The 25,498-nt window shown below is 40.4% G+C and overlaps 1 protein-coding gene across 1 annotated transcript in view; it reads right to left on the bottom strand.

The window, feature by feature from the left end:
- LOC122790909 (dehydrogenase/reductase SDR family member 4-like) overlaps positions 1 to 25,498 on the bottom strand; it is a 388,748-nt gene that overhangs the window by 33,328 nt on the left and 329,922 nt on the right. The gene's annotated exons all lie outside the window — the stretch shown is intronic.

Genomic DNA, 25,498 nt, shown 5'->3' with positions numbered 1-25,498 from the left:
ATCGGAACCGAGCTGGCCATATACCAAGCTCTCGAGCTAAGCAATCTCTTACCCATAACCCCCCTCTCCCTGTTACCTCAGATTGAGTTTGCAAGTCAGAAAAAGGTAGAGGCTATCTCTGGTCAAATGACCTAAAGAGAAGGATGGTGAGATCCACTAGAAGCCATAGAAGGGGGAAGGAGGGAGGGTCGTAATGAGTGGACGAGGATCAACAATACAGATGGAACATTATGGTAAGACATAACTTCTTTATCTGATATTGTTAATCCTCGTCCACTTCCTTACGTATGAGACAGAGTGCCCAGCTACCTCTATTCCTGGAAGGCTTTCATGGAAGGACATTCTTGAGCACTATAGAACCAAAAGATGCTCTTCCCCTGGAGGCCAAGTCCAACTTGTAATGATTGATAAAGGTATAAGGAGTGGCCCAAGTTGCAGCTGCACAGATGTCATGTAAAGAAGCTCTGGCATGGAAGGCAGCAGAAGTTGCCACTGACCTTGTTGAATGAGCCTTGATGGTAGTTGGCAAAAAAATATTGTGTACTGAATAAATACGGGTCACAGTGTCTTTTAACCATCTAGCCAATGTGACCTTAGCAACAGCACATCCTAATCTAGATCCAGAAAAAGCAAATAACTGGACTGATTTATGGAAAGATTTAGTCCTTTGCAAATAGAAATGGAGTTTTCTGTGTACGTCTAGGGTATGTAGGCAGTACTCTCCCTCATTAGAATGATCAGGAAAAAACACTGGCAATTCAATGGTCTGATTAATAGACATTTCAGAAATGACTTTTGGCAAGAAGGAAGGGTTAGTTCTTAAGGATATCCTGTCTGGATGAAAAATCAAGTATGGACTCTTTGTACATAGGGCCTGAAGCTCAGATATAAGTCTGGCAGAAGTAATAACGACCAAAAGCAAGGTCTTCTACGACAGATATTTGAGGTTACATGAAGCAGCTGGTTCAAAAGGGGGCAATAAACAAAAAGACAGCTTGGAAACAACAAAGCAAATTCTCTCTGTTCTAAAATATTGTCAGTCATATTTGTTTTTAAAAAATGTTTTAAGTAGCAATAATGTGGATGTGCCTTTAAGACACAAGATTTTAATTAGAAGTGTCATGTGACAAAAATGGTGTGTATATATTGCTTGTGTTGAAGTTTGTTCAGTTTCTGATGAAGTCTTGCCATATGTGCAAGACGAAAAGCGCTTCATTAAACAGAGAGAATTAAACTGAGAGAATTTGCTTTGGTGTTTCCAAGCTGTCTTTGTTTTTCGCTAGTTTGTCTTACTTTGGTTCCTGTCTGTTCAAAAGGGGGCAATGTCAGAGCTTGAAGAACTAAAGATAAATCCCAAGGTTGAATAGGTTCCCTGAAAGGGGGTTTCAGATGATTCACACCCTTTATGAAGGCTTTACATAACTTGTGAGACAAGAGGGAGGAGTCTTGGACATTCTCATGGAAATTAGAGATCGCAGCCAAATGTACTCTAATGGTAGATGCTGACAGCCCTGATTGAAATAGGGCAGTTAGATTTTAGGGTACCATCGACACCGGTGCTGAAAAGGGATCAATTTCCTTATCTTTCAGCCAACAGGTAAATATTTTCCATTTGCCTAGATAGGTCATTCTAGTGGAATGGGCTTATGAGATGCAATAAGAATGTCCCATACTTGTGAAGGAAGATCATTTTGCCTGGCAATCAAGGGAATTGGAGGAGCCAAGCTGTGAGCTTCAGACTGTGCAGGTTGGGGTGAATCAGATTCTGTGGATGGGAGATCAACTCCGAGGTTGGACAAATAATCCATGGTTGATCTAGCAGGTGAGGCCACAGAAAGGGGAACCAAATCTGATGAGGCCAATATGGAGCAATAAGGATCACTTTGCTCTTCAATCGGCGGGCTTTCTTTAGAAACTGGGGAATGAGGGGAGTGGGTGGGAAGGCATAAAGAAGACCCGAGGGCCAATTGTGAACTAGAGCGTCCCTGGGTGACTGTTCTGGAGGGGGAATCAGGGCAAAGTAATTGCTGCATTTGAAGTTGGTTGGGGATGCAAAGAGGTCACAGCACAGATGGCCCCAACGGTGGAAGATCTCCGCCATTATGAGAAGATTCAGGGACCACTTGTGAGGCTGAAGAATGCATCTGCTGAGTCTGTCTGCTATCACGTTGGAACTCCCGGGAATGTGTGTTGCTAGAAGAAAGCGGTTGGCAGCCATCACCCATTATCATATCCTCATGGCCTTTCGACAGAGGGGGTAGGATCTGGTTCTGCCCTGTTTGTTGATGTACCAGACTACCACCATGTTGTCTGATTGTATCGCAATTGTCCCTGACAGCAGTAAGGAATGGAATGCCTGCAATGCCAGAAGCACCGCTCTCAGCTCTAAAACATTTATATGCTGATGGGCCTCCACTTCGGACCAAGTGCCTTGGACTGTCTGACCCTGGCATAGCCCACCCACCCCATCAGGGAGGCGTCTGTGGTCACTGAAGCCTTGGGCTGCTGAGGGGAGTAGGGGCAAGACCATTGTGGCAGCTTGTGGTTCAACCACCACTTTAGATCTTGTTTGCATCTCTGCGTTATGTGAATCTTGGCTGAAAAGGATACCATTGGGTGAGCAGTAGCCATTGTAGAAGCCTCATGTGAAACCTGGCTAAGGGGACAATGGTGATGCAAGCTGCCATGGAGCCTAACAGCTGCAGGATCGAGTGAGCTGTGGACTTTTCCATTGAGAGAACTGGTAACAGTTGCTGTCTGATTCTTGATATTCTGTGTTACAGTATGGACGCTCTGCAAGATTTTGAGTCCAAAATGACCCCTATGAATTCTGTAGACTGAGAAGGGGTGAGATTGGATTTCTGCCAGTTTATTGTTATGCCCAACTTTTCGATAGCATTGAGAGAGTATGCCAGGGCTTCCTCCAATAGGTGTCTGCTGGGGGCGGAGAGGAGCTAGTCATCTAGATATGGAAAAACCTGAAAACCTTGAAGTCGCAGGTGAGCTGTGACAACTGCCATGCACTTTGTAAACACTCTGGGGGCTGCAGAGAGTCCAACGGGCAGTACTCTGAAGTGGTAATGACTGGCTCCCGCACAGAAGCGCAGGAATCTTCTTGATGGTTTGTCCACCTTTATGTGATAGTATGCATCCTGAAGATCTATCGAGCACATCTAATCATCTTTTTCCAAGAGAGGAATGACAGACTGTATAGTGACCATCCGAAATTTTTGCACACTCACAAATTTGTTTAGCACAATGAGATCCAAAATTGGTCTCCAGTCCCTGGTTTTCTTTGGCACCAAAAATATTCTCGAGTAGAATCCGGATGCTATCTGGTCTGTTGGGACTACTTGGGTGACTCTTTCATTTAGCAGTTTTGTAATCTCTAGAGCTGCTTCTTCCCTTTGGGTGGAACATCGGGAAATCTTGATGGAGGGACAGGACAAAGTTCAAAGGGGATCTTGTAACCTCTGGTTATTATCCTTTGTACCCAAGAATTGTTGGTAATGGCTAGCCAGGCAGAAGGGTACAAAGAGAAACGTCCCCCAACCACTTCCAGAGGAAAGGGGTTGGGCCGCTCTTCAGGAACGCTGGTAGGATTGCCCGAAGAAGAAATCTCTGGAACCCTGATTATGCGGACCCACTCTGCCCCGAAAGGGGAGTCTTCCTTGTGAGTTTCCCCCTCTGCCCCAGGGGGAAAAATCAGCCTGTGTGTCACGGAAAGGACCCTGAGATTTTCTGTATCACATCTTCCCGCTCTTTTGGTTTCTGGAGAAAGTATGTTGGGGGGAAGAATAATGGACACCTACGGCAGACAGGGTCTTGCCGTCCTGTTCACACCTGGCTAATGTAGTTTTGACTTTGGATCCAAAGGAGGAGGACTCGATGGGAGCATTGAGAAAGGAAGCCTTGAAGGGTTCTGCGAAATTACACAAGTGCATCCAGGCATGTCGTCTCAAAACAATGCCTGAACTCGCTACTCTAGCCACTCCTTCTGATGCGTGGGACACCAAGCACATGGAGGAGTTCGAAATCGATTCAATAGTGGCCAGCTGAGAGGCCACTTTGTCACTGACCTCATCAGACACAGCACCTGCCAAAGTTTCAGAGAGCTCAAATACTAGGTCTCTTTGAAGTCTGGTGAAGTGTGCCATATAATTCAGGACCTGATAGCAAAGGTCGCTGATGCAAAGGTGTGCTTCCCTATCCTATCCAATGCCCCGGACTCTTTGTTGGGTGGATGGACAGTCTGGCTTTCCTCTTCTGCCAGGTCTTTCTTAGTTGCGGCTGCCACCACCACAGCATCTACAGGGAGACCTTTAGACCAATGAGGTTCAGAAGCAGGGGGGACAAGATTTTGTCTGACCTCCAGGGAATGGCCTCAACAGTATCAGGGGTCTTCCATGCACACTGCACAATGAGCCAGACCAGTTCGTCTGCAGGTGGGGTAACCCAGGAGGTAGGGGGCCGGGCGCGAAAAGCCTGCAGGAACACAGAATCCTCAGAAGTCGGGTTAGAGGACTGCGATTCACCTCTCTGTTTAAGGATTTCTAGGATATCACCAAAGGATACGTCAGAAGGTGAACGAGGGGACTCTTCCCCATCATCAAAGTCTGTGTCTTCAGTGAGAGACTCCTCAGGGGAGTCCATATGCTTCCTCTTGCAGGAGAATTTCCGATGAACTTCCTCAGAGGGAGACGCTGGGAAAGACAACACCAAGGGAGTATCCTGTGGGAGTATATCCTGAGACCTCTGTGCCCGGTGTCCACTAGAAGCAACCTATGTACATAGTGGTCCAGAGGAGGATGGTGAGATAGTAAGCACAGTATCAGCGGTAGACGCCAAGGCTTTCTCCATGACTTGGAAGGCAGGTCCATTAGAAGAGGGGTGAGTGTCCAAGGGGGAAGTCACCTCTCCCCTAAGTGATCCAGCCTGCTGACTGGGAGTCCCAGGACGTCTGAGAAAAGTCAAATCCTGGGTCGTAGCAAAATTTTTCTGCCACGAAGGCAACTGCGGCTCCTTAGAGAGATCTATAAAGGGAACCGTAGAGGGGGAAGACTGTGCTACGTCAATAGATTTCAAGGGAGAAGGATAGGTCTTGAGAGGTGGAATTCCTCTGGCCAAAAGCACTTGATCCACAAGTCGCAATACATCATGTTGGGAGAGGCTTCTGGTAGATCTCACAGAAACAGCTGCGGGGGAAAGAGGTCTATCTAGAGATGAGGGTAGGTTGGTGCCCATCTCAGTAGACTGCACCGAAAACAATGGTGCCCTAAAGGACTGCACTACAGGTGTCTGCACCGAGGAAGTCATCGGTGCCAAAGTAATGGTCTGCACCGATGAAAAGGTTGGTGCCGAAGTAGTTGTCGGTGCTGAGGTTGGAACCGATAAAATAGTAAACAAGGACTGAGCTGCCTGTTCCGAAACAATGGTGGTCTGCGCTGACTGTGAGGTCGGTGCCGGTAAAGTCTGAACTGAGGGGCCCCACGGTTCCAATACAGCGAAGGACATCGGTGCCATAGACATAGGTGGTGCCGAGGACTTTTTCGGAGCCGAAGATGTCGGAACCGTGAGTCTCGGATCCGAAGCAGAAATCTTTGCTTTCTTTCTTGGTTGATGAGAGTCCCCAGCCGGGGACGAAGGAAGAGATTTAGCCTTAGAAGCATCCTCAGACTTCTTTTTATGGGATCTTGGAGGGGTTGAGGCCTCCGATCCAGAAATAGCCTCTGAAAAGGGAGACTTTAGTAACCCTTTCAGCAAAAGTTTATTTTTCCTCTCTATCAGTGTCCTGTTGGAAAAATTCTTACAAATCCCACAGGGTGGGTCAACAGTTAAGTGAGGCGCACCTAAACAAAAAACACACAAAGAATGTGCATCTGAAGTAGGTAGTTTATGTCCACAATCATAACATCTTTTAAAATCAGTACTACCTTTTTTTTATCTGTCATGTTAAAGGAAAGGCAAATACCAACAATAATACAAAAACACAAAATTACTCAAAGGAAAGGAAAGGCTATCTACCAACTATGGTAACCAACTGATACCTTACATCAGATAAAAAGGGTGAAAGCGACTAAAATTTTTTTTTAGAAAACTGAAAAAAAGGGAGTCACTAAATGTGATAAGGTAAGGGAGATCAGAAAATCAACTTTTGAGAGAAAAAATCCTTATTTTGAAATAAAAGGACAAAAAAAAGGTTTCACTTAGCTCAAGAGCAACAGCCTGACATGACCCGATGGCGATGCGGCAAACGAAATCTAAGGTAACAGAGAGAGGGGGATTATGGATAAGAGATTGCTTAGCTCGAGAGTTTATCGCTGGCAAGAGCTTGGTATATGGCCGGCTTGGTTCCGATATCAGAACCGTAACCCATATGTACGGAAGTGGACGAGGATTAACAATATCAGATCCTTGCTTATGCAAGTCGCACATTGTTAAATATTTATGGTGAGAGGTTGCAGGATGCCATACGATAAAGCAGTATCATGTATGCAAATACACTCTGTGTAGACTCTGTGTGGAACCTACATGGAGCTTATTGAATCCCAGGGAATGATTTTTAAGAAACCATACTGCAACATAAATTGCTGTCCAAGGAAGAGATTAAGGAATATGAGAAATGGAAAATTAAAGACTGATTTTCTTCCTGTTGCTTTGAAAGTGTGTTATTTTAGATGGGAGGCAACTGTTTAGTAATATAAATCTGCCAATGGTTAAGCTGAAACTGTTACCCAAACTGCCTGGTAATAACGTGGAAGTAATGGAGCATTACCAGTTTTTCTAAATTAACATGATCTTCAGACTCAGTTGAAGTGGAAGAACAATGGGAGAAACTGAACTAGACTGAGACAGGAAAGCATTTATTTACACCATATCTGGAAGATAGTGGCCTGAGAGGACACGTATCCCCCAACAGTGTTAACGTTCGTGGAACAATAATTCCAAAGTTGAATCTGATACCAATGCTACAAAAATATTATTAAAACAGAACTGGAAAATATTTTAATTGCTTGGATGGATATTCGCAAACACCAGGTGAAGTGTCTGACCTTCCACGTAAGAGTCATGTAAACATTAGATTTAGAGGCACCAAAAGCAACTAGAAAGGGACTACTGATGTGTGGTTATAACTATAACCTACAGTGCAGATTTCTTTATATAGGGCTGAAGTTGAACCTGAACATGCTAACAGCTACATTAACATTTAACAGAAACATGTCACACTAAAGGCGTAGTTTAAGTTTCTCTGATTACTGTCATTATGCAAGCATGTGAACATAATTATGACAATAATGCACTTTTAGACGCACCTTGCATTACAGAGTTCCAAGTTTTCACTTGTTATTCTTGAACACACCCCCAACTTACCTAGGGGAGGCCCACAGAAACGGTACTTAAGAGTGCAAAAAACTGATTTGGCAACTGTAGCTTAATGCAAGGCAATATCCTGGGATAAATTACACTATCTATTAATAGTGTGTTAAAGTTACACACAGCCAAATTATGAACCAACTTTAGAACGTACATCACTAAGTTATTTATTTTTATTAACACTTTACTGCTAAATTTTTTGAATACTTGGTTGATACCTACTTATCTAAAACAAATCATGTTTCACCAGAATATCAATTTTATAATAAAGTGTTAGCAGTATAAACACTCAAAAACAACAAGACTGAATGACAAGTGGTAGAAAAACCAAAAAAAACTTAAAACCATTTAAAAATGAGTATGAGTAGCAGACTTAGAATAAACACCCACATAAACATACATTGCACGTTTAGTGTACTGGTTGTTTTAACTTCTAATTGATTATTAAGTGGATTTGAATGTTTATTGGTTAATACTTTTTTAAATACTGTGTTTTTATGCAGTGAGTATGGTTTTCTAAAGAAGTCATTCTTGATGAAAGCGTTTTAAAAAAAGTTTGACATTAAAGATGGGTGTTTATTCCAAGTCCGTTACACATAGTGGTTTTTGAAGTTTCTTTTAGCAGTATAATCAAATGAAATTGTATTTTATCCTACTGGGCAAGTGCACATTAAATGTAAGTAATTCCTTAGTTGCGTGACTCTCAAATGAGTTACTTATAATCAGTGATATTTTGTAAAATCCATTCAGATGAAGTCCTAATTTTTCAGATGAAAGTGCTTAACTTCAATAATTTTCACTTTATTTCACTGCACTGTGGAATTTCTGAGAAATGTTTTTTGTGGTACTGGTACATTTTGTTTTAGTTTAGGATGTGCTTGTCTACTTGAATGCAAAAATCCAATAGTTTGGCTATCAATGAGCATGCACATTTTGAGTGGTGTGTTTGTTTACATATTTATATGTATACATAATACACACAAAAATAAATGTTACATATAAAATGGATCCAAATTAAAAGACTATGTCATTGAAAGGTCTGTCTATAAATTTTAAGTGGTTAAGTATCCCAATCTTATAAGAACAAAGACAAAATTGTCAGCTTTCTTACACAGAGATAGTTTTTGACTGATTCAAACTTTACTACGCAAGAACAATAACTTGCATTAAGTATTTAAAACAAAAAGGTCTACGGGTGGTTTGAGAGACTACTAATTTTATCAATCTCTGACTGTTAATATAACATGTTAACGGATATATCAAGATTAAAGTTAGGATTGTGCTCAGACCATAAATAAATACTTTAGCCCTTTATATGTCAGATACAATATAAAAATCAAGATATATTTAAAGCACACATGCCAATGTAAAGTACGACCTCCAGGCCAATAAATAATGGAAATAGGTACTGATGCAATTACTAATGTTGCTAGGTACATTTAGAAGACTGTTGAAATCTTTGTATTTGAACTGCCACACTTTATGTCAATTTTAACATCCTTTAACATTGTCAGACTTTGTTCAGATAATGCAACACATTTACCTGGGTAATAGTTACTTGAAATTTTATAGGTTCATAGGTAGTTACTAGGCTACCTGCCTGAAGGCATTTATAAGCCTAGACAGAATGTGTTGGTTTTCGCCACCCCCTTAGATTTGGTCCCTGTGCCTCTGTCCAGCAGAGCCACTGAAGTGATCCCCAGGGTAAACTTTCTGTTTCCCATCCACTTGTCAAGGTTTCTTTTGAAGAGGGTTAGCGAGGAGCTCTGCCTAATGTAGATTGGGATCTTGTTGCAAATCATGGGAAGTCTCTGGGACAGGAATCTATCCCTCCAGCACGTCCTATTCACTGTTGTGGTGAGGTTTAGATCCCTAGAGCGAGTGGCTCATGGGGATAAGGTTTTCTTTAGGTGGAGCATGTCCATCAATTCTGGGTTGGACATGGCCTTGTATGTCAGGCAGAGATTACCTCTGAGTAGGCAGTATACAACAGAGTACAGATGTAATTTCTTCATTTGAGCTGCATAGGGCATCTGTTTGAGGCTAGTGATCCTCTTGGTGAGGTACTTCTGTGGTCTTTCCAACTGTTGCAGGTGTCTTGTAAGGTACATCCCAAATGGGGCATTGTACTCTATGATGGGTCTTGATGAGTGATGAGTAGAGGGGCACAATGACCTCTTTTGATCTGGATGCAAACCCTTTTGTGATTAGGTGGGCCACGTAGAAGGATTTTCTAACCACTTTGGCAAGGTGATTAGCAAAGGTGAGATTACTATCTGCTTGGGTCCCCAGATCCCTCATTATGTCTTCCATATTTAGGGGACTACCACCTATGTGGTAGTCTGTGGGTATTTTGCTTTTTCCAAAGGGGATGACTATGCACTTTTTGGCATTTAGCTTGAGGCCATGGTTTTGACACCAGGTATCTGTCTCAGTGAAACCGTTTTGGAAGATGTCTGCGTCAGCCGGAGAGTCAATTATAGCCCCTAGTTTGCAGTAGTCTGCGAACTTGGTCAGCCCATAGTCCTCCAGTGCTTGCCTGTACCTCTGAGAAGTATATGCCGAACAGGAGGGGTCCTAGGACTGAGCCCTGGGGAACTCCACTTGTAACAGATTTAGAGTCGGACCTAGCTCCTGCAACTCTCACCATGTGGGTTCTGTCCGTGAGCCAGTTGGCAACCCATCTTGTGACGTAGGGGTTTATGTTCAGGCTGGTGAGCTTGTCTATAATACCAGAATGGGGAATGGTGTCGAAGGCCTTTGTGAGGTCTAGGTAGGCTGTGTGTACCACCTTTCCCTCATCTATAGCCTTGGTAACTGTCTCAAAGAAGTCCACCAGGTTTAGGAGGCATGATCTGCCCTTAAAGCCAAACTGGGTAGGGTCCAGTGTTTGGAGGTTCCCAATGTCTCTGTTAATGAGTTCCATGATGATGGGCTCCATAGCCTTGCAGACCAAGCTAGTCAGGCTTATAGGGCGATAGTTCCCAGGGTATGTTGTGGCTCCACCTATGTGGAGCGGAATAACCGCTGCTGTGCACCACTCTATGGGTACGCAGCCTGTGGAGAGGCTGAGTTTGAACAGTGTGTTAAGGTGAGGGGTTAGTTCATCTTTGAGCTCGTGTAGGACATAGCCTGGGACACCGTCCAATCCCATTGATGCTGTGATTTGGGCTTTGGAGAGGGCTGTTTTAACCTGAGTGTCTGTGATTTCAGGGACTCTACATTCTTCTGGTATGGTTATGGGCCCTCTTGGGGGTGAAGTTTGAGCTGAACCTGTCTGCCAGGATGTTGGCGATATCGGTCGGTTCAGTATATTTTGTGCCATTCTGCACTAACTCCAGATCTGAGCATTGCCACTTAGATTCTTGACATAGCTAAAGAATGCCTTGTAGTTATCTTTGGAGTCCTTGGCAATTTTTCTTTCAAAGCTCACCTTGGATGATTTTATGAGGGATCGTAGTTTCGTGCTAATACTGATCAGGGATGTCTTCCCTTCTTGGGATTTTACTCTTTTCTGTACTAGTTTCCTCCTTCTTTTGTATAGCTTGTTTATGGCAGGAGTCCACCAGACTGGTTTCCTTTTCTTGGAGGAGTGAGTCTTGGTTTTGCTTGGGATGGCATGATCCATGCATTCTTGTAGGTGCCCATAGAATGCATTACTAAAAAAATTTGCAGCTTGGACAGCACTATCCTTCAGCATGGGGGCTTTGAAACTTTCCACCTTGGTCTTAAGTAACGTGAAGTTTGCTTTTGAAAAGTTTTTCATGGTGGTTTTCTTGTCCGGGGGTGGGGGCGGAATGTGGACATCCAAAGTGATTTGTTTATGCTCAGATCTAACAGCGAGGGGTTGACCTCCAGTGTGGAACACTGGTCACCCATGTTGGTGATGACCAGGTGCAACATGTCACCACCTCTGGTGGGAGTGTTGACCAGTTGAACCAGGGCGTTTGAGTTTATAAATTCTAGGAAATGTTGGGCAAGGGAGTTAGTACTTGAGTAGTTCTCCCTGTTAATGTTTGGATAATTGAAATCACCCAATATAAGGGTGTTTGGTAAGACCTTTATGTTTCCCAGTGTTTCCAGGAACACGGAATGGGGGTCCTGAGACATGGTGGGTAATCTGTAGCAAGCTACAATTTGAATTGCAGTTTTGCCCATTGTTAGTTGCACGTGGATGATCTCTGAAGCATCGTGCTGTGCCACTAACCTGGAGGTGTGGGTATCCTTGATGAATATGGATACGCCCCCGCCTTTTGTATTTCGGTTTGGGTTCTGTGGCCGAAATGTATGGTATGAGTTGTAGCCTGGTAGTGCTGGGGTGCTCTCTGGAGCCTTAAACCAGGTTTCTGTTACTGCACATATATTGATTTTCTCCATACTGAGGAGTGCCTCGAGTGCGTGCATTTTGAGGTTCAGACTTCTGGCATTGAGTAGCACTACCCTCAGTTTTTTGTCACTTGTGCTATTTACGGCGGTAGATTTGTCTTTTGAGCCTTGCCTAAAAAAGGCACTATTGGGGTGGCAAGAGCCTTGGCCAGTATTCGAAAGCCTAAGGGTGACAGGTGCAAGCCGTCTCTAGCGAAGCAGCGTGGCTTGTCGAGCATGTCATCCCAGGCAGACAGACACTGGATCCCCTTTGAATGACACCAGAAACTTAGCCAATTGTTGAAATTGAGAATTTTTTCTTTATACCATGGTATCATTCTTGGCGAGGGCAGGATGTTACTCAGGGTCAGGGTCATACCGGCCTGGGCTACGTGATCAGAGAGCTCTTCTATGTCTCTTTTCATGTAGTCCAAAGAGGTACGGCTCAGGTCATTCACACCAACATGGACAATGACAGAGTCATATTTGTACTTGTTCTGTAGTGACCTAACTGCTTGTGTTATGTGGCGGATCCTGGCGCTCGACAGGCAGCTAACAGTAACCTTCTCCTTATTCAGCCTAGTGAGTCGAATGTCAGTGTGCCTGACTGTAGAGTCACCTATTACTAGTATGTTGGGTATGTTATTTTGTCTTAAGAGCTGCGATTGCATAGCACACTTGTTTTGTGAAGTATGTGTTTCATGGTTTATGTTGGGGGGTGGAGGTTGCTTGGATGTTTGCTTTGGAGGTCTCTGTTGGTTTTGCAGATTTTTATTTAGTGCCTCAGAGTATGTTTTCATGTATTTGTGTGTTTTTCCAGTGCTGCTTTAATGGGTTTATGTGAGACTGGTGGTGTGATGCAATTATTTCCCTTCTCCTCCTGACTGTCTGATCCAGTCTTGAGTTGAGAGAGCTTAGCCTCCAGTTTGGCTGTATAATTGCATCTCTTGCATGCATTAGTGTTTAGTGGCAGGAAGAGGGGGTTGTCTGCGTACATGAGGCAGTTGTAACATTGCCTCAAAATGCCCAGATTCACCAGTTGGACTGGAGAGTACACCAGAAACTGCCCTTTGGTCATGCCTGGATAGGTACAGTGAACTGTTTTACTGGATGGCTGGTAAAGTCGAACAGAGAGCCTTGTCCTTCTGTACAGTACAGGAGGGTCTAGTGCTAAGGTTTATAAGTGCTTGCTACAAGCTTTGAGTAAGCGCCACGCTGAGAAATGAGTGGCTTGAGTGCTTCAGTTGAAAGTTTGTCTAGTTCCAAGTGAAAAATTGAAGAGGAGACTTTGTGGAGCCGGGAATAGTTTTGCTTTTACTGCAAACCGGTACTGCCTGGCGCGCAAAACTGGGCAAATACAGTATTTATAGCAGGGAAATGAGATAGAAATTAGCCCAAAATGGCCAATAAACTACTAAATTCTGGGCTGAAACCACTCCTCCAGGGACAGACAGGCTGCTCAACGCTCCTCTCTCTCACAGGTGAACAGAGAACTTCATTCTATCCAAGTAAGGTATGTGCAAACACAGAGATTTGCAACACAGCCCTGAATTCAGCACTAACCTGAAAACTGGACTATACTAGCTTAGAAAGGCGGGAAACAAATATATATATATATATATATATATATATATATATATATATAGATAGATATATATATATATATATATATATATATATATTTTTTTTTTAGAAAATAAAGCAGATGCACAAAAAAACTTTAAATGCACAGAAAAGGATACGCATTGTTATATATCACATATCAGAGTTGGTGAATGCCACTAGTAATAAAGTAGAAAGAAACACAAATACAGTAAAAGAAGATGAATAAAGTACAATTTTATATATATATATATATATATATATATATATATATATATATATATATATATATATATATATATACACACACATATCAAACAATAGAAAACGAACAAACTGATTTAAACAAGTTACCCAATTAACCAGAAAAAAAGCTTAAAACTGAGCCCTGTTCCAGCAGTCTTCAATCAGACAAGTTCTAACTGCACACCCCTGCTTACTAGGGTGCAGGGGAACCTTCTCCAAAAAGATGGCCTGGATCAGTGCTCAAGTTATACAAACAAAGCTAGATTCAGCAGGCCTGAATCTGGTCTATGCTACAGCAACAAGCCGCACCAATTTCAGAAAGAAACAGTTCAAATAAGCAGGCACAATAAGCCTGTGACCAGATATTCCCAGCTCAAAAGGGCAGAATCCAGCCTCTCCTCCCTCAAGAGTGTAGACCACAAACCTTCTTAAGGTAGAATAACTAGCCTGAAGTCCAAGTGCGCAAGCCAGAACTAACACACAATGAAAAAAAAAACCATTTTTTGAGCCTTCTCAAATCTACTCTCTGTATTGAGTAGAGTGAACACTAGACTCAGAATATGATCTCATTGTACTTGGCTAAGTGAGCAAATGAGATGGACCCAGGAAGAGTGTTCTAATACAGACTTACAGGAGGGGCGGGCAATTCCAGAGCCAGCAACACTAATACCAACACAAGAACAGGGAAGGAGGGTGGGAAACTAACTGCAGAGAGACACAGAGGACACTGTTCAGAAACACACAATTAGGAAACAGAAAAAATGAAAATACAGTACTTTTAAAATTGCAAGCTTGTACATAACAGAATATTAAATGCACTACTGCAAGTTTCACTTAGCTTCAGCTTCTAATGCAGATGTTTCTAGCCAAGCAAGTCTCTTATACTATTCTTATACTACTCAAGATGTAACTAGGTTCAACAAGTTGCATCTTTAGTTTCAATTTTTTTTCAATCCAAAACAGTGGCTGCAGTTTTATGGCCCTCTTGTTTTTTGTAAATTTAACAACTGAGCTATTAAGACTAAAAGCTACAAGGATGCTTCAGTTTAAATATAATTTTAGTCTTCTTGCTTTAATTTCTCCAACTCTTTTGAGTTTCTAATACGATTACGGAATGGACCCCATTACTAAGTTAAAGAAAGATTAAAGTTCATGAAATAGTATGGTTTCATTCTCTGACTTTAGCCAAAAGTCCTCTTTGGAGCACCGGCAATGTGTCCAGAACTGACTCCTTCTGCAGTTCATACAGAGTTACATGCATACGTAGCATATCTAAATATGACTGTAAATTCTTTTTTTATAAGACCCACTTGCTCTTACTACTTTTGGAGCATTCTGCGTATCCTTTTCACATTGCCCTCATTTCTGCCACTAAATCCTGGTATTTTATGACTTTGCATCTCTGTACATAAGACACTGCAATCACTGGGTGTAGCAATTTCAATGATAAAAGCTACTTTTGTCTTCTTTTCATGGACTATATCTGATTTTCGATTTGTTGATAATGGGTGATTCCATGTGAAAAACACTTCATTTTCCATAATCCTTTGTGGCTCATGTGTCCAGTTCTTCTCAACTACTTCAATATTGCAATGTTTGTATAATCCACAATGCAACAGTCTTGCCATGTTATTATGTCTTTTAGTATACAGGCCCAGGCACTCTGCCTTTAATGCATCATACCCAGCAACATGTGCAACTGTTTCCAGTTCTGTTTTACAAAGCCTGCATTTGGCGGTTTCTCTGACAGATTCAATAGACTTTTTAAACAAACATGTACACAGTCCACAATCCGGGGCCTCTAATAGTAACTTTCCATCTTTTGATTTAAATTCACCTCTCCTTATCCATTCTCACATCAGATCCTGATCGATATAAGGTTTATTTATTTAACATTTGTTGATTGGGAAAGTCCAACTGGGACAGAGCCCATTTTCAGCAGAAGCCCAGGGAGACAGCCACTATCCACAGCACCTGGAGAAAACCCACAAAGATGCAGGGAGGCATGCTGACTCCGCACAGAAGGCACCCAAGCCAAGAATCGAACTTGCCAGCCTCTTGCTGTGAGGTGGCAACGCTAAATGCAGCACCGCTGTGCCACCCAATTTTATTCCAGGAGTTTTCTATACTTTTAGCTAGATTTATGCCTTTTCCACATTTCTTGCCTTTTCATCTGATCCTTCACCTTTATTCAGTTGCTGCTTGATTTTGTGTTTACTTCTGGTCTGATTCCCATTCCCACTTGACACAGATCTGCTTCTGCTAAACTAAGCAGGAAAATCATCTTAGACTTGTTCTCCTCATGTTTTAAAACTTTCACTATGTTTGCATCTTGTGAGGTCAGCAGATACGCATGTAGTGTTACAATTGCAGATCTATACATGTAATCAATTTTGAGGAGGTGCACATCACATTCAGAACAGGGAATATACACAGTCTTGGTATACACTCATTTTTATAAATCATTTGATAAGTGTTCATAGGTTCATACTAGGCTATCTGCCAGAGGGCATTTACAAGCCTAGCCCATAGTTTTGTGGCTTACGCCACCCCTTTAGTTTGGAGAAACTATGCCCATTATTTTGCTGTGCCTCTGTCGAGCAGTGACACTGAGGTAATCCCTGGGGTATATCTGCGATCTCCCATCCATTGGTCAAGATTCCTCTTGAACAAGGCCAGCGAGGTGCTCTGCCTCACATATACTGGGATTTTGTTCCACAGCATAGGGAGTCTTTGGGTGATGAATCTATCCCTCCAGCACGTCCTATTAATAACTGTGTTGAGGTTTAAGTCTCCCACCCTTGTGGCTCTGAGGGATCTAGATTTTTTGAGGTGAAGCATGTTCATCAAATCTGGGTTTGACATGGCCTTGTATGTCAGGCACAGGTCACCTCTGAGCAAGCGGTAAGCAACTGAATAGAGCTAGAGTTCTTTCAGTCGGGCAGCATAAGACAGATTTTTGAGACCCTTTGAAGCATTTTTCTTGTTTTCCTGTTCCTTGTTTTCCTGTTCAAATAATCCAATACCTTCCTTTTAGGGCCAATCACCCCAAAACTATGATAAAAACTGAAACAACAAATTGGTTTACAGCTTGAACTTTGCTCCTAGCTTTCAGGGCTGTTTTCAGCAGCAATTTTAGTCTTCTAAAATATTCCTTAATAGGTTTTGCTCACCTTTGTTCATGTTTTATTTTTGATTCTTCATCAGTTCCTAAATATTTATACACTCCCTCTTGCTCAAGTTCCTTTACATCACATTCCTGTTCCAGACTAATATTTTCTTGGTGTTGCAGCTTTCCCTGCTTTAAAAGCTGTTTTTGCACATTTATCAAGACCAAATTACATTCTTATATCAGCAGAAAAAGCTTTGAGCCCTTGCAGTTGTGCTTTCAGTTCCTCATCTGATGAGCTACACTGTTTTAAATCATCCACAAAAAGATAAGGCTTTACACTTCGTTGTTTTCTGGGAGTCCAGTTGCAACTGGGACTTAATCTGTTACATAGACAGCTTAATGAGTTAAGGGCAAGACAAAAGAGCAGCAGTGACAAGAGTCACCCCGAAATACCCCCCCTTGAATTGTTATCCCTGGGATAATTTGTCCTTTTTCATGGTTAAGCTGCAGAGTGGTTTGCCACTGTTTTAGTCCTCTGTATAATTTATGCAATGTAAAACAAACCAGATTTTGTTTCTGTTTATATGACTATTGACATTTTGAAAACTATGCAATATTCATTTAAAATTTTATATTATTCTGAATTAACTGAACAGACTCATTTAAGCTGCACACCTTTTGGATTAAAAATGTAAAATTCAACAGTTAAAAGAGTATTCTGTGTGGCTGTAATTTTAAGATCCATGTGGCTTACGTAAAGGTAATAAACAGTACGATGAAAAGCTAGTTTTTAGTTTAAATGGTATCTTTATCCTATGCTGGTAGTGAGGAGGGACAAATTCCGGACTACAGCTTCAGCAATCTGAGTGTAAATAGCAGCTCTGGTGCTTAACGGAACAGGCATAAGGACAGAGAGAGAGAGAGAGAGAGAGAGAGAGAGAGAGAGACAGAGAGAGAGAGAGAGAGAGAGAGAGACAGAGACAGAGAGAGAGAGAGAGACAGAGAGAGAGAGAGAGAGAGAGAGAGAGAGAGAGACAGAGAGAGAGACAGAGAGAGAGAGAGAGAGAGAGACAGAGAGAGAGACAGAGACAGAGAGAGAGACAGAGAGAGAGAGACAGAGAGAGAGAGAGAGAGAGAGAGACAGAGAGAGAGAGAGAGAGAGAGAGAGAGAGAGAGAGAGAGACAGAGAGAGAGAGAGAGAGAGAGAGAGAGAGAGAGAGAGAGAGAGAGAGAGAGAGAGAGAGAGAGAGAGAGAGAGAGAGAGAGAGAGAGACAGAGAGAGACAGAGAGAGAGAGAGAGACAGAGAGAGAGAGAGAGTGTGTGTCTAAGAACATATCAGCGAGGTCCACATTCTCTAGCAGTGACTAGAAAACAACTGCACGTCTCCTATAGATGGAGCAAGGCTGTCTTGCTGATGTCAGACCCTTATGGAAATGACAGGTGGTTCAGAGTTCACACCTACTGCATGCTCCACCTATGGGTGGTCACTGAAGAGGTACAAGGGGGTTTGGTTTAACCACCCCCTGATGACTATCTTAATGACCGCCTTCCATGTTCGACTTTCTCCCCTGGTAAAGGGTGGAACGAATGGGTCTGGTGAACAGGAGGCAGCTATTGACTGACAAGTTGTGGGGACAAAAAGGTGCAAAAATAATTTACATAGCAATCTTTGAATGTTTTGCCTTAAATGGTATGTTAGTCATTTATATGTTTCATGCAATATAAAAAGAAGACATTCTACGTAGCTTTGAATAAGAAAGTAGCAAGCAGACCATATGTTCAAGTAATAAAATAATGAAGAACTTTTAGGCAACATAATTACAGAAATATTGGTCTTATTTTGAATTTGTTAACTGGGTAGGTGGGCTGATCCAAGGACTTCAGCCACATTTGTGCCAAAGGGAAAACAAGATACAGTCAAAGAATACAGCACTTCAACATATGGCATATAACATTTTTTTTTTATTTTAACAAATAGTATACTAAATAAAAACATAGCATATATGAATACAAAGCTCTTGGTGATCTTACACAAAATGAGAATGGACAGAAGAAAGCTACAGAGCTAAAAACTGTTGACATTTTATTTTTGAAGCACAATGTATATTTCAACAAAAGATATAGTCTTTTACTTTCATGCTATACCGTTTCTAGGTACCAATTTGACTATTTTGGTGGGTCTCTTACATCATCCTTACTGTACTGCTACTCAGTGCCCTATGTCCATGCCAGGTCTACTAGCTACCACACAGACAGACACAGACACACACTCCCATGATGTCTGTGGTTGCAGGGGTGGGTGGGAGGGCCACAGAGACATTCTGATGCAGCAGCTCAGCCATGACCATCTCACACTTCCTCTTTGGACCATGACACGTGTCCAGCCTTTACCAGTGATTAGTGCAGGAGGCAGCCACACCACCATCCTCCTCTAGATGGCATTGCCCATCCCTCCATGCAGCTGTGTCAGTTAGCTGGGTTGGCTAGGCGAGAGTCAGGACTTGATCCCTCTGGGCCACTAGAGCAGCTTTGATTTGTTTCTCCAAATGTGAATCCATTCTTTTATAAGCTGAACTATAGTTGTGGTTGGCCATGTGATCACAAGGAAGTATCTTAAGTTTAATTATAGTCAGTGTATTTAGTTACATATACTGTGAGTTGGAGAACATTCGTATGGGCTGGCTAGATTATATCCAATGATGCTACATTATGACTCTGGAAGAAATCATAAGAATAAACAAATGCTTAGACACACCCGTCACAATGTGAAAAGACTTTTGTTTTTCTAAATTTAAATATAAAAGGGGTCCTGCTGAAAATTAATATTATTAGGATAGTATATATGGGAAATGATGCAATAAGCTTTGTAAAAGCAAACATAGTAGAATTGTTGGTATATACTGTGTCCCTTGCTGGTTACACTGATGGATAGATCTGGCAAAAAAGGTTTGTTTTTCAGGGGAAAGAATGGCATGAAATAAGCTGGCATCATGAGGAAAAACTATTGGGAAGTGATGACTGCGAGGTGTACATCCAAGTTGGTGTGTGTGTTCTGGGGCTGTTTGCAATGTGAAGGGTGCTACATTGTCATTAATTTAGTATGACTTTTTCATGTATGAAGCTTCAGTAGTATGAATTACTATAATTTAATAAAAACAGACATCAGGATTTAAAATTAAATATAGTCTGGAAGAGAATCGTTGTTATACTCTGTAGGCAGGGCAGTGACAGTGGATTAGGGCAAAGACTTTCAGCTTTAAGTTGTCCTATGGTAACGCAGCAAGACTGCTTGTAAACTGACATAGGGTTAGAGAATGTTTGGAAGGAAGCATCATTTATAATGTCAAGGATTAAGATTATACATTGAAATACAATTATTTGAGCTCTTTTTTTTTCCTTGTGGTAAACCGTCTGGATTGTAGAAGAGGTTTTAAAGAGAGATAGGAAAACAGCATTACTGGAAAAGTAATAGATGGTTCATTGTAACATTTCTAAGTATAAAGTGCTAACCATATATACTTTAAAACCAAATTAAGTAGCGGTTGTGATGAATGTGGGAGATGAAGTATTGGTGAAACTCAAGAAGGAAGTATTTTAGTACTAACTGCAATGGTTTTGTTTATATAGTTCATTAACAGAATGCATCCAGCACCTGTAGGTGTTTATTTGAAACTTATTCTAAATTAAGGGTACTACTGAGTTATAAGATGACTTGCATTTAGTGCATGGTATCTCCAGTTTTTCAGGATAAAGGTATACATATGTGGATAGGCCTGGCTGAAATGTGGTAAGGTATAACGTTTTGCTGTACACAAGGCGGTTGTACTTAAAATGATTAGGTTACACAGTTAATGTAAGAATGACTATATCCATTACAGCGCTACTGTACTAACAGTTACAGTTTAATAATTTGTCTGGATTAACTATAATGAAATGTGAATGGTTTAATACAATGTTAATTGCAATTAATAAAGGTGATTTGTTAAAAAAAAGGAAGCAAACAAACAGGAACTAAAAGAATGGAATACACAGATGTCATTATAAAGCAATTAGAGTTAACAGGAATGGATGAACAGTAGGTCTAGCTTGAGAACAATTACCAAAGTCACGTTTGTGTTAATCTGCAAGGGCTGAATAAAGTGATTAAAAGACAGCATTATACACTGAGGACAGCTGAAGATTCAGTACTAGATGCAAATCAGGGTTTCTGGCATATGTCTAAATAAGCAAGGTGCCAAACTATGTACATTTCATATGCCAGACATAAGGCATCTGCTCAGTTTGGCATTTCATAAGTACCAAATTTGTTCAAAAGAGGAGTAATTTAAAGCTTGAAAGGTAATTTACTACTTGTGGGGTCAGACAGAACGGTAACATGAAAACAGACTAATTTGAAAATTAATAAGGATAACTGTAAAAATCACATGTACACATCTGAAATGTACGACCTATGTCAGCAAGTCAAAAATCTGACCCAAAAATGCCTTATAAAGTTTATACTTAACACTTCTAAGATAACTATAGCTTTAAGAAAGATATTACAGCAAGTTGTAACCTAGAAATGGAGCTACAATCAGGAAGACGTTTTGAAATGGTCAAGAAGCTAATTACAGACACCCAAACATTTGGGTTCATGACAGAGATAAGCCATTTTTATATGTAAATTCTATTCAGTATGGGAGAAGGACTGTGATCCTAAAAGACAACAGACCATTTTCCAATAAGTCACCAGCATTTACAGTGGCAGAAAGAAAGATATAGGCCAGATAAAAATTAACGGTTAAGAATGGAAGGATTTAAGAATGTCTATGAATATGTCTGTAGTAAACACATTCAGTTGTAAACAGACCACAAAGCCCTTGCAAGGTTTACTCAAAAGAAAAAAAAAACTTTCTATAAGGCAGTTCTGAGACTGCAGAAGTTGATAGTTAATCTTGAGAATTATGACCTGAAAGTGAAATACAAACTAGACAAGGAACAATATACAACTATTCTAAGTGCAGCATACTTATCAGAGAAGGAAGGATTGCGATAGAAGAACCACTACAGTAAAACTAATTCAAAGGATGTACTGCATCTATTTAAAAATGCTGCCACTGAAGGAAGTTATAATAAAAGTATGTTTCAAGTAAAAAGTCATTACTACGAAAGAAATTCAGCCTGATTTTCATTCAAGGAAGAAATGTGTACAGACACTTATGTGCAAATCTGGAAAAATCAACTGAGGAGACTAATGATCTAAAGTATATGACGCATCTAAGAACAGCAAAGAACAAGAGAAAATGTTTGGTGAGGTACATCAACTCGCATAATTAAAAGAAAAGTGTATGCCATAACAAAAATCCAAGGAAAAAATGATAGCATATCAATTTTCAAACTGTGCATATGAGTTGGCACAGATTTGCTCCATTTCACAGTAGTCCTCTCCCCGTATCTCATGTGTGGATTATTAATTCCAGTTCAATTAAATAATTAAACTGAAAGACACAGGTACAAGTACAATTACTATTAAGAGTATTAAAGTGTATATTCTCCAGACATGGGATGTCTCATGTAATAACTTACAATAGCCTGAAATATATAAGCCAGGATTTCAGATGTATGAATAAGAAATCAAATGTGTAGCATGCAGTCCATACTTTTCTCAACCTAATGCAGGAGTGGGAAGAAATATATAAACAGAAGAATCTCACAAAGGAGCTATAGCAAAGGCTATTGGAACTATCTTACAAGTTTGAAATAAAGAAAAACTCCACTGCACAGACACTTCAACAGTTCAGCTACTTAAGGCAAATGAGGATACATTTCCAACTTCAGCTACACAACTGATGCATAAAAAACCCAAAGTAAATGAAATCAGAAAAAAGACAGAAATGCTACTATAATGAAAAGGATAGAAGACTATAACAGAGTAATAGGCTTAATATGAAATAAAAATCCAAAAGCAAATGGAAAGTGTGCAACTGGAAAAGAAACTGCAGTTAAAACAGCTGAATGGAGATCCTATACTGCTTGTGAAAAAGATGGTAAACTGCATTAAAATTTGTACAAGACAAACACATCAAAGCTAAGCAAACAAATGTGTTGCATTCAAGCCTTTCACAAGAAAATAGACTACGAAACCTGTGATAGACAAGAGTTACCAAGACAGACTTAGATTTCCATGTGAAACTGCAGTGCAAGACAAACTATTTGAAAAGCAGCACTAGATGCCCAGCATAAAAAGTCTTGTTAAATTCTCCAGATATGGTAGTATGCTGAAGAAACCAAACCATTGTACGAACTGTTAAGAGTTAAAAAGGACTGGAAGAACTGAAATGCTGCATTATAAAATACACCTTTTTATATCTATTACAGTATTATGGGTATTAGGCCTATTTTGAACTGATCTGAGTAATATATATATATATATATATATATATATATATATATATATATATATATATATATATATATATATATATATATATATATATATATATATATATATATATATATATATATGGGTCTACTTCATATGATCGACAGTTCATATGACTGATATTCATTTGGTCGACAGTTCATTTGACTGACAAAAATGTATAGGTGGGGGGCTGTGCCCCCTTTACCCCCCAACTATATATAACAACTCCACGGTTGCACAACAGTGGGGAGGGGGGCAAATCCTAGGTTTTTGCCTTGAATACTTTTTGTCAGTCAAATGAACTGTCAACCAAATGAATGTCAGTCATATGAACTGTCGATCATATGAGATAGACCCATATATATATATATATATATATATATATATATATATATATATATATATATCGCTCGCTCTCTCTCTATATATATATATATATATATATATATATATATATATATATATAGTTTCACTTCATACTGCAGAAATGCACAACACACAAACCATAACACCCACACCACAAAACACTGAAATACAACACACCACACAGACACACACCTACACTACACATATGCAGGGGGGCAAGCCTCCCTGCGCCATCCACACACCCCCTACTTATATATACGAACTCCGAGATTGCACAAACAGTAAAAAAAAAAGAAAAATCACACACAGCCAACACAAACACTCATACCCCCACCTCCCTACCCTGACCCACTCGTACAAGTTACAAAAAGACTCTTGCGCACCTTAAACTGCGGACTCCATCCAAACCAAACACTTCCATACGATAATGAAAATGCATAAGCGCGAATTTGACAGTCCTATTCTCAATTCTGCACTTTCGTTATTTAGAGGTTTCGGCTTCATGGACACAAATTGCTGAAATTCGATATTTCAGCAATTCGCATTTATGAAGTGAAACCATATATATATATATATATATATATATATATATATGAAGTGAAACCATAAATATATATATATTACACACACATATATATATATATATATATATATTTACATATATACATGCATACACATACATATTATATATAACAGTAACATCAAATATGCTTGCAGAGTTTTAATGATTATGAGCTAGGCAGAATGAGTTACGTCTTCATAGGTAGGTACTAGGCTATCGGCCCAAGGGCCTACGTAAGCCTAGCCAGCAAGGTAACATAGCTTACGCCACCCAAGAAAATTTTTTTCCTGTGCCATTGTCCAGCAGAGACACAGAAGTGATCCTCGGGGTGTATTTCCTATTTCCCATCCACTCAAGATTTTTCTTGAAGAGAGTGCTAATGAAGAACTTTGCTTGACATAGATGGGTAGCTTGTTCCAGAGTATAGGAAGTCTCTGGGACAGGAATCTATCCCTCCAGCGTGTCCTGTTTATTGTGGTGACAAGGTTTAGGTCCCTAGAGCGTGTAGCTCTGAGGGATTGGGATTTCTTTAGGTGTAGCATGTCCAACAACTCTGGGTTTGACATAGCTTTATATGTTAGGCACAGATCACCTCGAAGTAGGCGATATGCTACAGAGGAAAGCTGGAGTCTTCTACAGAAATAAGACTGAATACAGGACTCATGGAACATAAACCATGATTACTAGTTCTGTCTGCCATGTATTAAACTTGCTTACATATTACTTTATGTCACTAATCATTTCAAAAGTTGTAGTACAATGTTTTGGTTAATTCTGAGATTATCTGTATGTCATTTTTAATTAAATGGCCTTATAAACTTCATTCATTTTCATCTTAAATGATGGTCTGGGAAATTGTGCAGTGCATTAAAATCAAGTATCCCTGTTTCTCACAGTTAAGCCTGCTAAATATCTTTTGATATCATATTTAAAAAATCAATTAAAAGACCATTAAACATCTATATTAAATAGCATTTTAAACAATGGCATATGTACATGTACATTAATAGAAAAGAAAACATTGTTCATTTTCATGTAGTTCACATGTTTTCTTTTAACAATCATTTACTCCAGCATTACATCAGGTGCAGTTCCTGCCTTCCCTTAAACCTCATTCCTCCTCCTGATCACCATTCTGTATGCACTGTTCTCACAAATTCCATTTACTTCTAGGTAATTTGATCCTTCCCCAAAGATTCTACCTCCACTTCCTTTATCCCCTTTTCAATATTCAGTATTTCAGTTACAGATGGTTTATATTTTGATTTCCATTTTCTAGTAACTGCTTTTTTTGAAAACCAAAAGCATTAAACTTAGTAAGGCCTTACTACATCTACACAATTCAAATCCTATACCTTGCCTCAACAGAATAATCTCCTTTGCAATAACAATTTTCTAACCAACATTTTTGGCAAAGTATGCTGTAAGGGATCTGTCAACTCATTAACCCCCCCCCAAAAAAAAAAG

This window comes from Protopterus annectens, chromosome 16.part0, assembly GCF_019279795.1.
Source record: "Protopterus annectens isolate FY-2018-M chromosome 16.part0, PAN1.0, whole genome shotgun sequence".
Taxonomy (NCBI): Eukaryota; Metazoa; Chordata; order Ceratodontiformes; family Protopteridae; genus Protopterus; species Protopterus annectens.
This window is presented reverse-complemented; position numbering and strand designations above follow the sequence as displayed.